At 50.3% G+C, this 9,161-nt stretch overlaps 1 protein-coding gene across 2 annotated transcripts in view; it reads right to left on the reverse strand.

Moving 5' to 3' along the window:
• The window catches only part of ZNF362 (zinc finger protein 362), a 31,955-nt gene extending 26,120 nt beyond the window's left edge, over positions 1 to 5,835 (reverse strand). The window contains exon 1 of one of the 2 annotated variants that reach the window (XM_007492973.3): positions 5,348 to 5,835. The gene's annotated coding sequence lies outside the window, so the exon portion shown is untranslated. The remainder of the gene's footprint in view (positions 1 to 5,347) is intronic. The other variant, XM_007492975.3, reaches the window with a different exon arrangement.
• Between the last annotated feature and the right edge of the window lie 3,326 nt (positions 5,836 to 9,161).

Consider the following 9,161-nt stretch of genomic DNA (forward strand, 5'->3'; position numbering starts at 1 on the left):
GGCACAATAATCCTTGCACTGTTTACCTTACTACTGTTGTGAGGAAAACACTTCATAAACCTGTAAGTCCACAGAAATAGAAATTCAAGCCCTGATCTAGAACAGATAACTTTCTTACCCTCTATGACCTTCCAGGACAACTCAACTCCCACTTCTTCCTCAGAGCCCTCCAGAAACAAAAGACCTAGTTTTGTTACTGAAATGGATTAGTCTTGCCTCTCCAACTGGACTGTGAGCTCGCTCCCAGAGGGCAGGCAGGGGCTTTGTTTCATTTTTCTTTGTATCTCTGGAACCTGGAAAGAATCCACTTATAGTTCCTGACAAGGGGTTGCAGGCTCTCGTTGGGGAATTCCTCAAATGACTTGTAAGAAACTCAACAGGTTGGCCAGAGGGGGGTGAATTTTCTTGGCTTTTGCAATCCTTGAATACAATCCTATGCACAGGGTTGCAGTCTGTATAAACTGAGGGGATACCTACACTATGAAATCCTAGATCCTTTAAGTCCTGAAATATTCTGTTCCCACCCCACCCAAGGGGCCTAGCACCCAGGGCTAGAAAATGTTTACTAAATCTTCACTTTACAGGAGGGAAATGACTTTTCTGAAGAATGCACACCAAAACAGAGGAGGCAAAGGACCAGGACCAGAAATTTTAGCTTCTAGGTTTCCACTCTGCTCCCAAGTCCATGATGGCTCTCCAACTGTCCCAACCTCAAATTTTGGTGGTCATTCATGGTCTCTTCTTTATTTCCAGACCATCACATCCTTCCCCTCCTCACCCTTCCCAACTAAGGAGACAAACCGGTGGAAAACAGCCATGCTAACCCAAGAGGCTTTGAGATCATCTGTTTCTGATTATATTAGCGTGGCTTGTCTAGAGAAACAGCAGCCCAGTGGCTGCCCTTGGGAACGATGGTACCTAAGAGCAGAGGTAGAGATTGCCAGAAACTGATAGTGGTGAAATGACCACTCTCTCAGGAAAGCTCCCAGTGCCAGGGGAAAGAAGACAGGAAAAGACTTCCCATGGTCCACTAGGAGGAGGGAGAGGCACCCCAGTGCTGTCCATCACATTCCATTCAGATCTCCTAACACCCACTGAGCACAAGGACTCACTGGGAAGAACACAGGATGAAGAAGATCCGAGTTCTAGTCCCAGCTCTACCCCTAATTCCTGCCTCTGCTACTATCTGTGTAAGACCCGGAGCTCAAGTCTGCCTCTGCTAACTGTGGGACTCTGAGAAAGTCACCTTCCAGCTCTGAGTCTGTTTTATCAACTATAAAATGTCTGAGATGATAAAATTTGCCCAATAAACCTCACACGGTCAATTGTGACGGTCCAGCAAGATGATGAGAGTGCTGGACAACAATCCAGGATTATATTCATGATGGCTAATGTACAGTGGGTGGGCAAACACGCTAGAGGACTCATTCATTGCTCTTATCCCAACCCAGATCTGGACAATTTGAGGAGCTGCTCCATGTCTTCTTCCCCACCTCAGGCTCTGTCAGCACCAGCACTGCCTGCTGATCTCCCAGGGTTAAGCTGAGGCTAGCCCTCTCTAAAGGCCAGTGTATCCATCCAAACACCTAAATCTTCTTGGCTCAAGACAACAAGGGCCCAATTGGTATTTGGCATGCTCTTGAAATCAAATGTATGAAATCAAATATATATGCTTTGGAAGTACAAGAGAAAAGATGAAACAAGGTCCTGCCCCTGCCCCTGGGTAACTAACTTAAAATCAGAGAATCATAAAACTTCAGAGTTGGGCTCGGTGTCCATCGGATCCAACCATTCCTGACCCATAAGCCTTCTGGTATGGGGACACCATTTTGGACTTGGTGGCAAGAAGACCTGGGTGTAAATCCTGCTAGTCCTGGGACCATGATCAGATTGCAGAATATCCATCCACCCAGTGTTCTCAATTCTTTTACCTGTAAAATGAGGGGGTTAGACTAGTTAGCCCAGAGCTGTCTGCCTCCTTGCTTGGACTCAGGCTGATTCCCTTCCAGCCCTTGATCTAGAAATCTACTATTATTATGATTATCTCTGAGTCTCAATTTCTTCATCTCTAAAATGGGGATAACAGTAACTATCGTGGGGTTGTTGTGAGGTTCAAATAAGATAACATATATGAAGTGTTCTATGTACCTTAAAATGCTCTTGAAATATCACCATTATTACTATACCCAGTAAACAGACATCTAACCTCCCTTTAGGGTCTTCTAGTGAGGAGGGGAGGTACCTCTCAAGGAGGCCCATTCCACTTTTGGACAGCTCTAATTATTAGTGCATTTTTCCTTAAATGAAGCCACCCATTGCTTCTAATTCTTCCCTCTGAGGTCAAGCAGAACAAGTTTAATCCCTCTTCCCCATGACAACCCACCAACCAATAAAAGACCTAGCAAGTCGCCCCTTAATTCCTCCCCCCTTCCCCACCTTTTTATTGTGAAGTGAAGAAAGACAAGGCCCTCCAGAAAAGTAAGTAAAAGTAAAAGTTCTGTATGAAGCCGGGTGGTCTGACCAGAGCTGGACAAATGTGGTTCAAATCCTGCCTCTGACACTACCTGTGGGATGGACTTTATGTGAATCACTTCCCCTGCCTGGGTCTCAGATTCCTTATCGGCAAAATTGGGGGCATTAGATGAGATGGCCCAGAGGCAGCTGGAAAGAGCACTGGGCTTAGAGACCAGAAAGGTCTGAGTTTAAATCCAGCCTCAGATGCTAACTAGTTGTGAGCCTCCAGGGAAGTCACTTAACCTTTCTCTGCCTTAGTTTACTCATCTGTAAGAACGAGGAGAATAACAGCACCCGTCTCCATTGTGAGGATCAAATGAAACATTATTTGTAAAGACAGTAGGCACTTAATAAAAGCTTCCTTCCTTCCCTTCCAAAATCAATAACTATAACCTCCCAGGGAATCTCACTGTCCATCTAACCTTGGCCTTCAGGGCTAGCCATGCTTCCTTCTGCCAGAATCAAGAACCAACCTCTGGCTCCTGGGGGTGGTATAGGAAATAAATGCCATCCAATTATATGTTAACAATTATCATGAATGTTTTCCCCAACTGCTGAATCTACCCCAGGACTTCTTGCCTGAAGATGTGGTCAATGAGGGTCCCAAGCCATACCCCCCTCTCATATCACTCTCACACACACACATCCCTAGATTGTCCTAGTCCAGAACCTACCCAAAGAGCCCCAGTCAGGTTCAGGAGACTCCTTTGCTGGCACTCCTTGGAACACTTCTCCTAACAGCAAAAGTACTCTAGGAATTTAGCAGAAGACAAAGCTTGGAAAGAACCCTGAACCCCATGAGATACAATCCTGTTGGGCAGAGAACACCCAAAGGAGGTGGGGTCAAAGATGTCTCATCTGATTATAGACAGAAAGAACAGGAGAGAACACAGAGACCATCTCCTCATTTTACATACAGATGGGGAAACTGAGGCTGAGAGAGGTTAAGGAATTTCTTCAGGATCTTATAGCTGGATTAGCAAAGGAGGTTAAAGGGGGCTCCAGAAGTGGGCCCAAGAGTACTAGGCTTGGGAATAGAGATAAAATGGTTTGGTAAAAGGGTTATAGAAAGTGATAAAGGAATTAATTACAAGGCTACCCTAATTCCTCAACTCAAATAAATTTCATTGCAAACTCCTCTTTCCTCCCTTGAAAAAGAAGTGTAAATAAGTAGCTCAGGGTCTATTCCCTGAATGAACCCCGGAAATAATCTGGGCCTCTGGGGAAGGATGTGATTTTTTTTCACCTTCCCCCAAACAGAAGGCATGTGTCTGCAGCCCGATGAGCAGACCGCCATCCCCGTGGCTGCCCCAAGTTGCTTCTAACAACCTCCCAAAGTGCTTCTAAGGTCCAAAAACACTTAGTCACAGATTCAGAGAACGTCAGAGCTGGTAGGAACCTTTGGAGACCTAAAATCTAGTCCAGCCTCCTCATCATATAGAGGAGGAAACAGAGGCCCAAAGAGTAAAAAGGGATTCCATCCAGCCCCTTAGCACCCTGCCAGGATCCCCACAAGGGTTGCTGGAAAGGATGCAAGAGCCCCATATGAAGGAGACATAGCTCTAACCTAAGTGGCTCCATGCCGGTCACAGCCCATTCATGCAGACTCCTGGAGAGATGGTGCAAGCACCACCACCTGGGCCAGGGGCAGCCTCTCCATCCAGAAATCCTTCCCCAGCTCCTTCATCACCCCCCAACCCCCCACCCCACTCCAGGAATGACACTGGGGAGGGGGCATTTCCTCCCAAACGGCGTCTCCCCGCTCCCCCAAACACTCGCACCCCCCCAGGCATTCCCTCCGGAGGAGCAGCCCCCTCCACGAGCACCATCTTCCCCACGAAATAACCGTTAAGAAGCAAACCCACCCACTTGGGTCTCCTTACATTCTAGCTTTTTGTCTCACCCGCCCCCGCCAGGGGGGGAAATTAAAAGCTCCCCTCAACAACAACAACAACAAAAAAGGCAAAAAAAAATCCCCAAGCCCCAAACTTTGGGTCCGAGTTAACTTTACCCCCGCGGCGGGCAGCCGGGCCCCGATCGCGGGGCTGCTTCCTTTTTTCTCTTTCAAGTGCAATTACATTGTGTCTTGAGCCCCGCGAGGCTCCAGCACACACAGCCCAAAAGTGCCAAAGAAAAGCAAAAAAAAAAAGCCGTGGCTTTGGGGGGCCCTCTTCGCCTCCAGTCGCCTCTCCCACATTCTCAGACAGTTTTATTAAAATTTTCAGACAAAAGAAAAACAAAAATGGCAGCCTGGCTTATTTTTAAAACAGGACAGGGACGCCATATTCTGCAGATCTGCAAAAAAAGGGAGAAATCCGGCGCTGGCCACCCAGCCGGCGCGGCGGCCGCTGCGCGCGAGCCCCGCTCCATTTGCAATCAGTTTATTTGCATTAAGCCCCATGAATCATTGTTTACCGGAGAATTGCGAGCAGGTTTGAATAGCCCGGCTTTAAAAAAAAAAAAAAAGAGCCGGAGACACTTCCTCCCCCCGAGAGCCTGCCAGCCGCGAGCTGCTGCAGCCGCCGGCCCAGAGCCGGAGCTGAAGCCCGAGTCGGGTCCGGGGCTGCCGGGGGTAGTGGCCCCACATAAGCGACGCGAGTCACGGGCGCTTTCAGGCGCGATCGTGGACCAGAGATCCCGCAGCCCCAGGCCTGCCCCGGGCCCGGCCCCGGCTGACAGCGGGTCCCCCTCCCCACGCCCCCGCCCCGGGCCCCGCAACTCCGCGCAACTTTTGCTCCAGGCGCCCGCCCTCGGGCCGGCCCGGGCCCGGCCTCTGTCTGTCCGTGCGTCCGTCCCGCCCGCGCCCCGGCCCCGGCCCCGGCCCCGCACAGACCTGGCTCCGCTTGCTCGCGGGCAGCTCCGGGGATGCAACGAGAGCCCGCGCCGCCTCCGCCTCCGCTCGTGCCTCCGCCGGGGCCGCCCCGCTGCCCGCCGGCCGCCCTGCCTCCCGCCTCCGCCGCGGCCGGCCGGCCGAGGAGGGCTGGGCTCGGGCTGGGCTCCGCTTCGCTCCGCTCCGGCGGGGAAGCCCGAGCTCAAACCTTCCGGGTCGCCTGCTGTTCACTTCTGGGGGCTGCAGGCGCCGCTACCGCGGCGGCGGCCGAGGCTGGAGGAGGCGGGCGGCGGGCAGGCGGCGGGCGGCGGGCAGGCTCGCAGGCTCGCTCCCCTCGGCTCCTCCGCCAGCCAGCCCCGCTCCGGGGGCGCTCCCCGCCGTGTCCCCGGGGGCCGGCGCGGGCCCCCGCCTCTCCCCGGCTCCGCTGCGCTCCTGCCCCGGGGGCTCCCGAGAATGGGCAGCGCCCGCCCGCCAGCCCGCCCGCCCGCCAGCCCGCGCTGCAGGGGGAGGGGGCGGGCTGGGGGGGGAGGGGGGCGCGGGCGGTGCGCGCGTGGGGGAGAGCGGAGGAGGAGAGCCGAGAGGGGCGCGCGAGGGGGAGGGGCGGGGGCGCGGGCCGGCGCGCTCGCACGGGGGCTCCCCAGCGCTGGCCGCCGGCCCGAGCCACAAAGGACCCGGCCGGGCCGGCCGGACGAGCCCCGCGAGCCTCGAGGCCTGTGCCTTCTCCACCGGGGCCCGGGCTGCCCATTGTCCTGGCGCGGCCCGCAGGGGCAGGCGGGCTGCAGGGCAAGCTAGGAGCGCCTCGCTTTGGGCCAGCCTCGGGCTTCTGGTCCCCACCGAGATAAGGACGTTTAACCTCCTCGGGGCGAGGGGTTTATACCTGGGGTTAGCCCGTTACTGAATGGTTAGAGTCAAGAAACTGGCCAATGATTTTTTTTAAAAAGAAGAAAGAAAGAAAGAAAGAAAGAAAAGGAAGGAAGGTGTTAGTCTGGGGAGGCAGGCAGGCAGGCCTGGAGTACTTTGGAAACGGAGCCAGGCGTCTGGCTTCTTCCAAGAACGGAGCACCCTGTCCTTCCCCCTGGAGGGTCAGTGGGGGCCAGTCTCCAGGGTGCCACACCACCAACCCCAACATCATCCCTGACTCCTCCTTCCACTCAGAGCCTTGTCAATTCATCTCCCCCACCCCCACCTCCCAGCCAGTCCCTCTTCGATACAGGACTTCATTTCCATTTTCACAGCTCAGCCTTGGTGACAGCATCATGTGCATCCTTTCCTGGACCTCTCGGGTCTCCCTGCCTAGACTCCAATGCATCCAGCTCTGCAAAACACTTTTTCATCTGGTTGGAGAAGCCGCAGTGACTCTCTGTGTAGGAGAGCCAATTTAAACTCCTTTGAGCCTGACTATTCAGCTGGCTCGGCCTTATCTGTCTAAAGGCATCTTCCGTTAATCTTCCACATTATCCCCTCACACCGGGGGCACCTTTGTTGGCGCCATAAATAAAAGAATGAAAAATCTGTAGTTATCGGTGCTGTTTAGTTTTCTGGGTTCTCCCCAACCCACTCCCACTACACTAGAAACTCCTTGGGAGGCAGGAAAAGAATCTTACCTAAACTTTGCATCTCCTACTCCAGCAATCTAATCGAGTCAATCAACAAACATTGATTAAGCCCCTACTATGTGTCAGACACAGATTAGGTTGCTGTGGACATAAAGATCCAAAAAAGAAGCAATCTTGACTCTCATGAAACTTACACTCCTAGGACTGTGCTCTGAATACAATGGATGTTAGAATCCTTTTAGAAATGTTTTTCTCATCATATCTCAAGAGGTGGAAGAGTATAAGAATACATGCTTCAGAAAGGAGGGGACATGCCCAGGGTTACTCTTAGTTAGGATCACGAATAATAGCTTGGATTTTATAATAACACTTTAAGGTCTGCAAAACTTTATTTCAACCTATGCTATAATCCTATAGGGTAGGTGCTATAAGAATAATACAGGGGCAGCTAGGTAGCTAGCACAGAGGATAGAGAGCAGGGTCTGAATCTTCCTGAGTTCAAATCCAGCCTCAGATACATCCTAGCTAAGTGACCCTGGACAAGTCACTGAACCCTATTTGCCTCAGTTCCTTCTGTGTAAAATGAGTTGGAGGGGCAGCTAGGTGGCACAGTGGATAGAGATCCTGATCTGGGGTTAGGAGTCAACTCTGGCCTCATTGTGTGACTCTGGGCAAACCATTTCACCCCTGTTGCCTAGCTTTTGTTGGCTCTTCTGTTTTGAAATTGATCCTAAGACAGAAAATAAGGGTTAAAAAATATCTATCATTTATGTATTTAAGGCTGGCAAAACACTTGGCCTATATGACTTCCATAAGAACCTTATGAGGTAGATGCTCTTATTAACCCTATTTTTTTTTTAAACAGATAAGGAAACTTAGTTCAAAGGAAGTTAAGTGGTTTGTCCAGTGCTGAGGCAAGATTTAAACACAGGTCTTCAAGCCCAGTACTAGCAGTATACTAATTATCTATTTATAAAAATGAGAGTAATATACTGAACCTCAGACTTTAAGCAATTTGCCCAGGATTACAAAGCTAACAAGTATCTGAGATAGGATTTGAACCCACATCTGGCACACAGTCCATTGTTCTACATTGCCAACCCACTCCATTGCCTTTAACTTTTTTCCTTGCCAAATCAAGTTAATTTCTTCTTTCCTAACTCATCCATTGGTTTCGTTGGGTTTTTATGTTGTTCTTGAGTTGGTTACATTGGGATATATGATTTAATCATCGCTGAGAACTCCTGGTGTGTAAATTCTCTCCATCAAAGCAGATCAACAACTGGTCTCTAATCTATTATTTCTGAGAGTTCTCTGGGATTCCTGGGAGGTTTAAAGACTTGATAGACTCACACAGGTAGCCTTTTATCAAGGCTGGCCTTGAACCTAGGCTACAAGGCTGAGTCTTTATCACTATACCTAGATAACCTCACCCACTATTAGTAAAGCCTTATGGCACTATCACATGTCATATATTGTTTCCCCAGCTTCTGGGGTGGAGAGGCAGGATGTGTGCCCCAAACCTCCGGAATTAGGTCCTGGGGTACAAAGAGCATGTATAAGATAGGTCCCTGCCCAAGAGGAGTTCAGAGACTCCTTACAGAGATGGAACCTGGACCTCAAACTAGAAATAAGAACACAAGATTGTTTAGCCCAGTGCCTGGCACACAGTAGGTTCTTTCCTTAAAATGTGCTTGTTTACTTGACTTGGATTGATTCTACAGTAAATTCCAGGTTGTGAGGGCTCACAGAATCTCATGCTCTAACTTAGATAACCCTTGATTATGGTAGCTGAGAGGAAGTGATGGACTATAATCAGCCTCTGAGTCACAGAGACTAGGGCTAATCCCACCACTTCCCCTGTACTGACTGTGTGAACCTGGACAAGTAACTTAACCTCTCAATGCCCCAAGACAAAGTTACTGACCCATCACTAATCAGCATTAGGGACAGAGGGAGTTCCCTATACCCAAGAAATCACAGCCATAGTCTCTTATCTCTACCCTTGATTAAGATCACAGAAGATGGGTGAACTGATTTCCTATGTAGGAATAAAGATCTGTAGAGTGTGGGAGTGTGCTGGACTGTCGGAATCTCAAAATCTCAGAGTTGGAAGAAAATTTAGAGCCATCTAATCCAGGAGTCCTTAGCCTTCTTTTGTGTCCTGGACCCCTTTGTCAGTTTGATAACCCCTTCTCAAAATCACATATTTAAATGCATAAAATAATATACAGGATTACAAAGGAAAACAAAGGTGAGTG

This window comes from Monodelphis domestica, chromosome 4 (assembly GCF_027887165.1).
Source record: "Monodelphis domestica isolate mMonDom1 chromosome 4, mMonDom1.pri, whole genome shotgun sequence".
NCBI lineage: Eukaryota > Metazoa > Chordata > Mammalia > Didelphimorphia > Didelphidae > Monodelphis > Monodelphis domestica.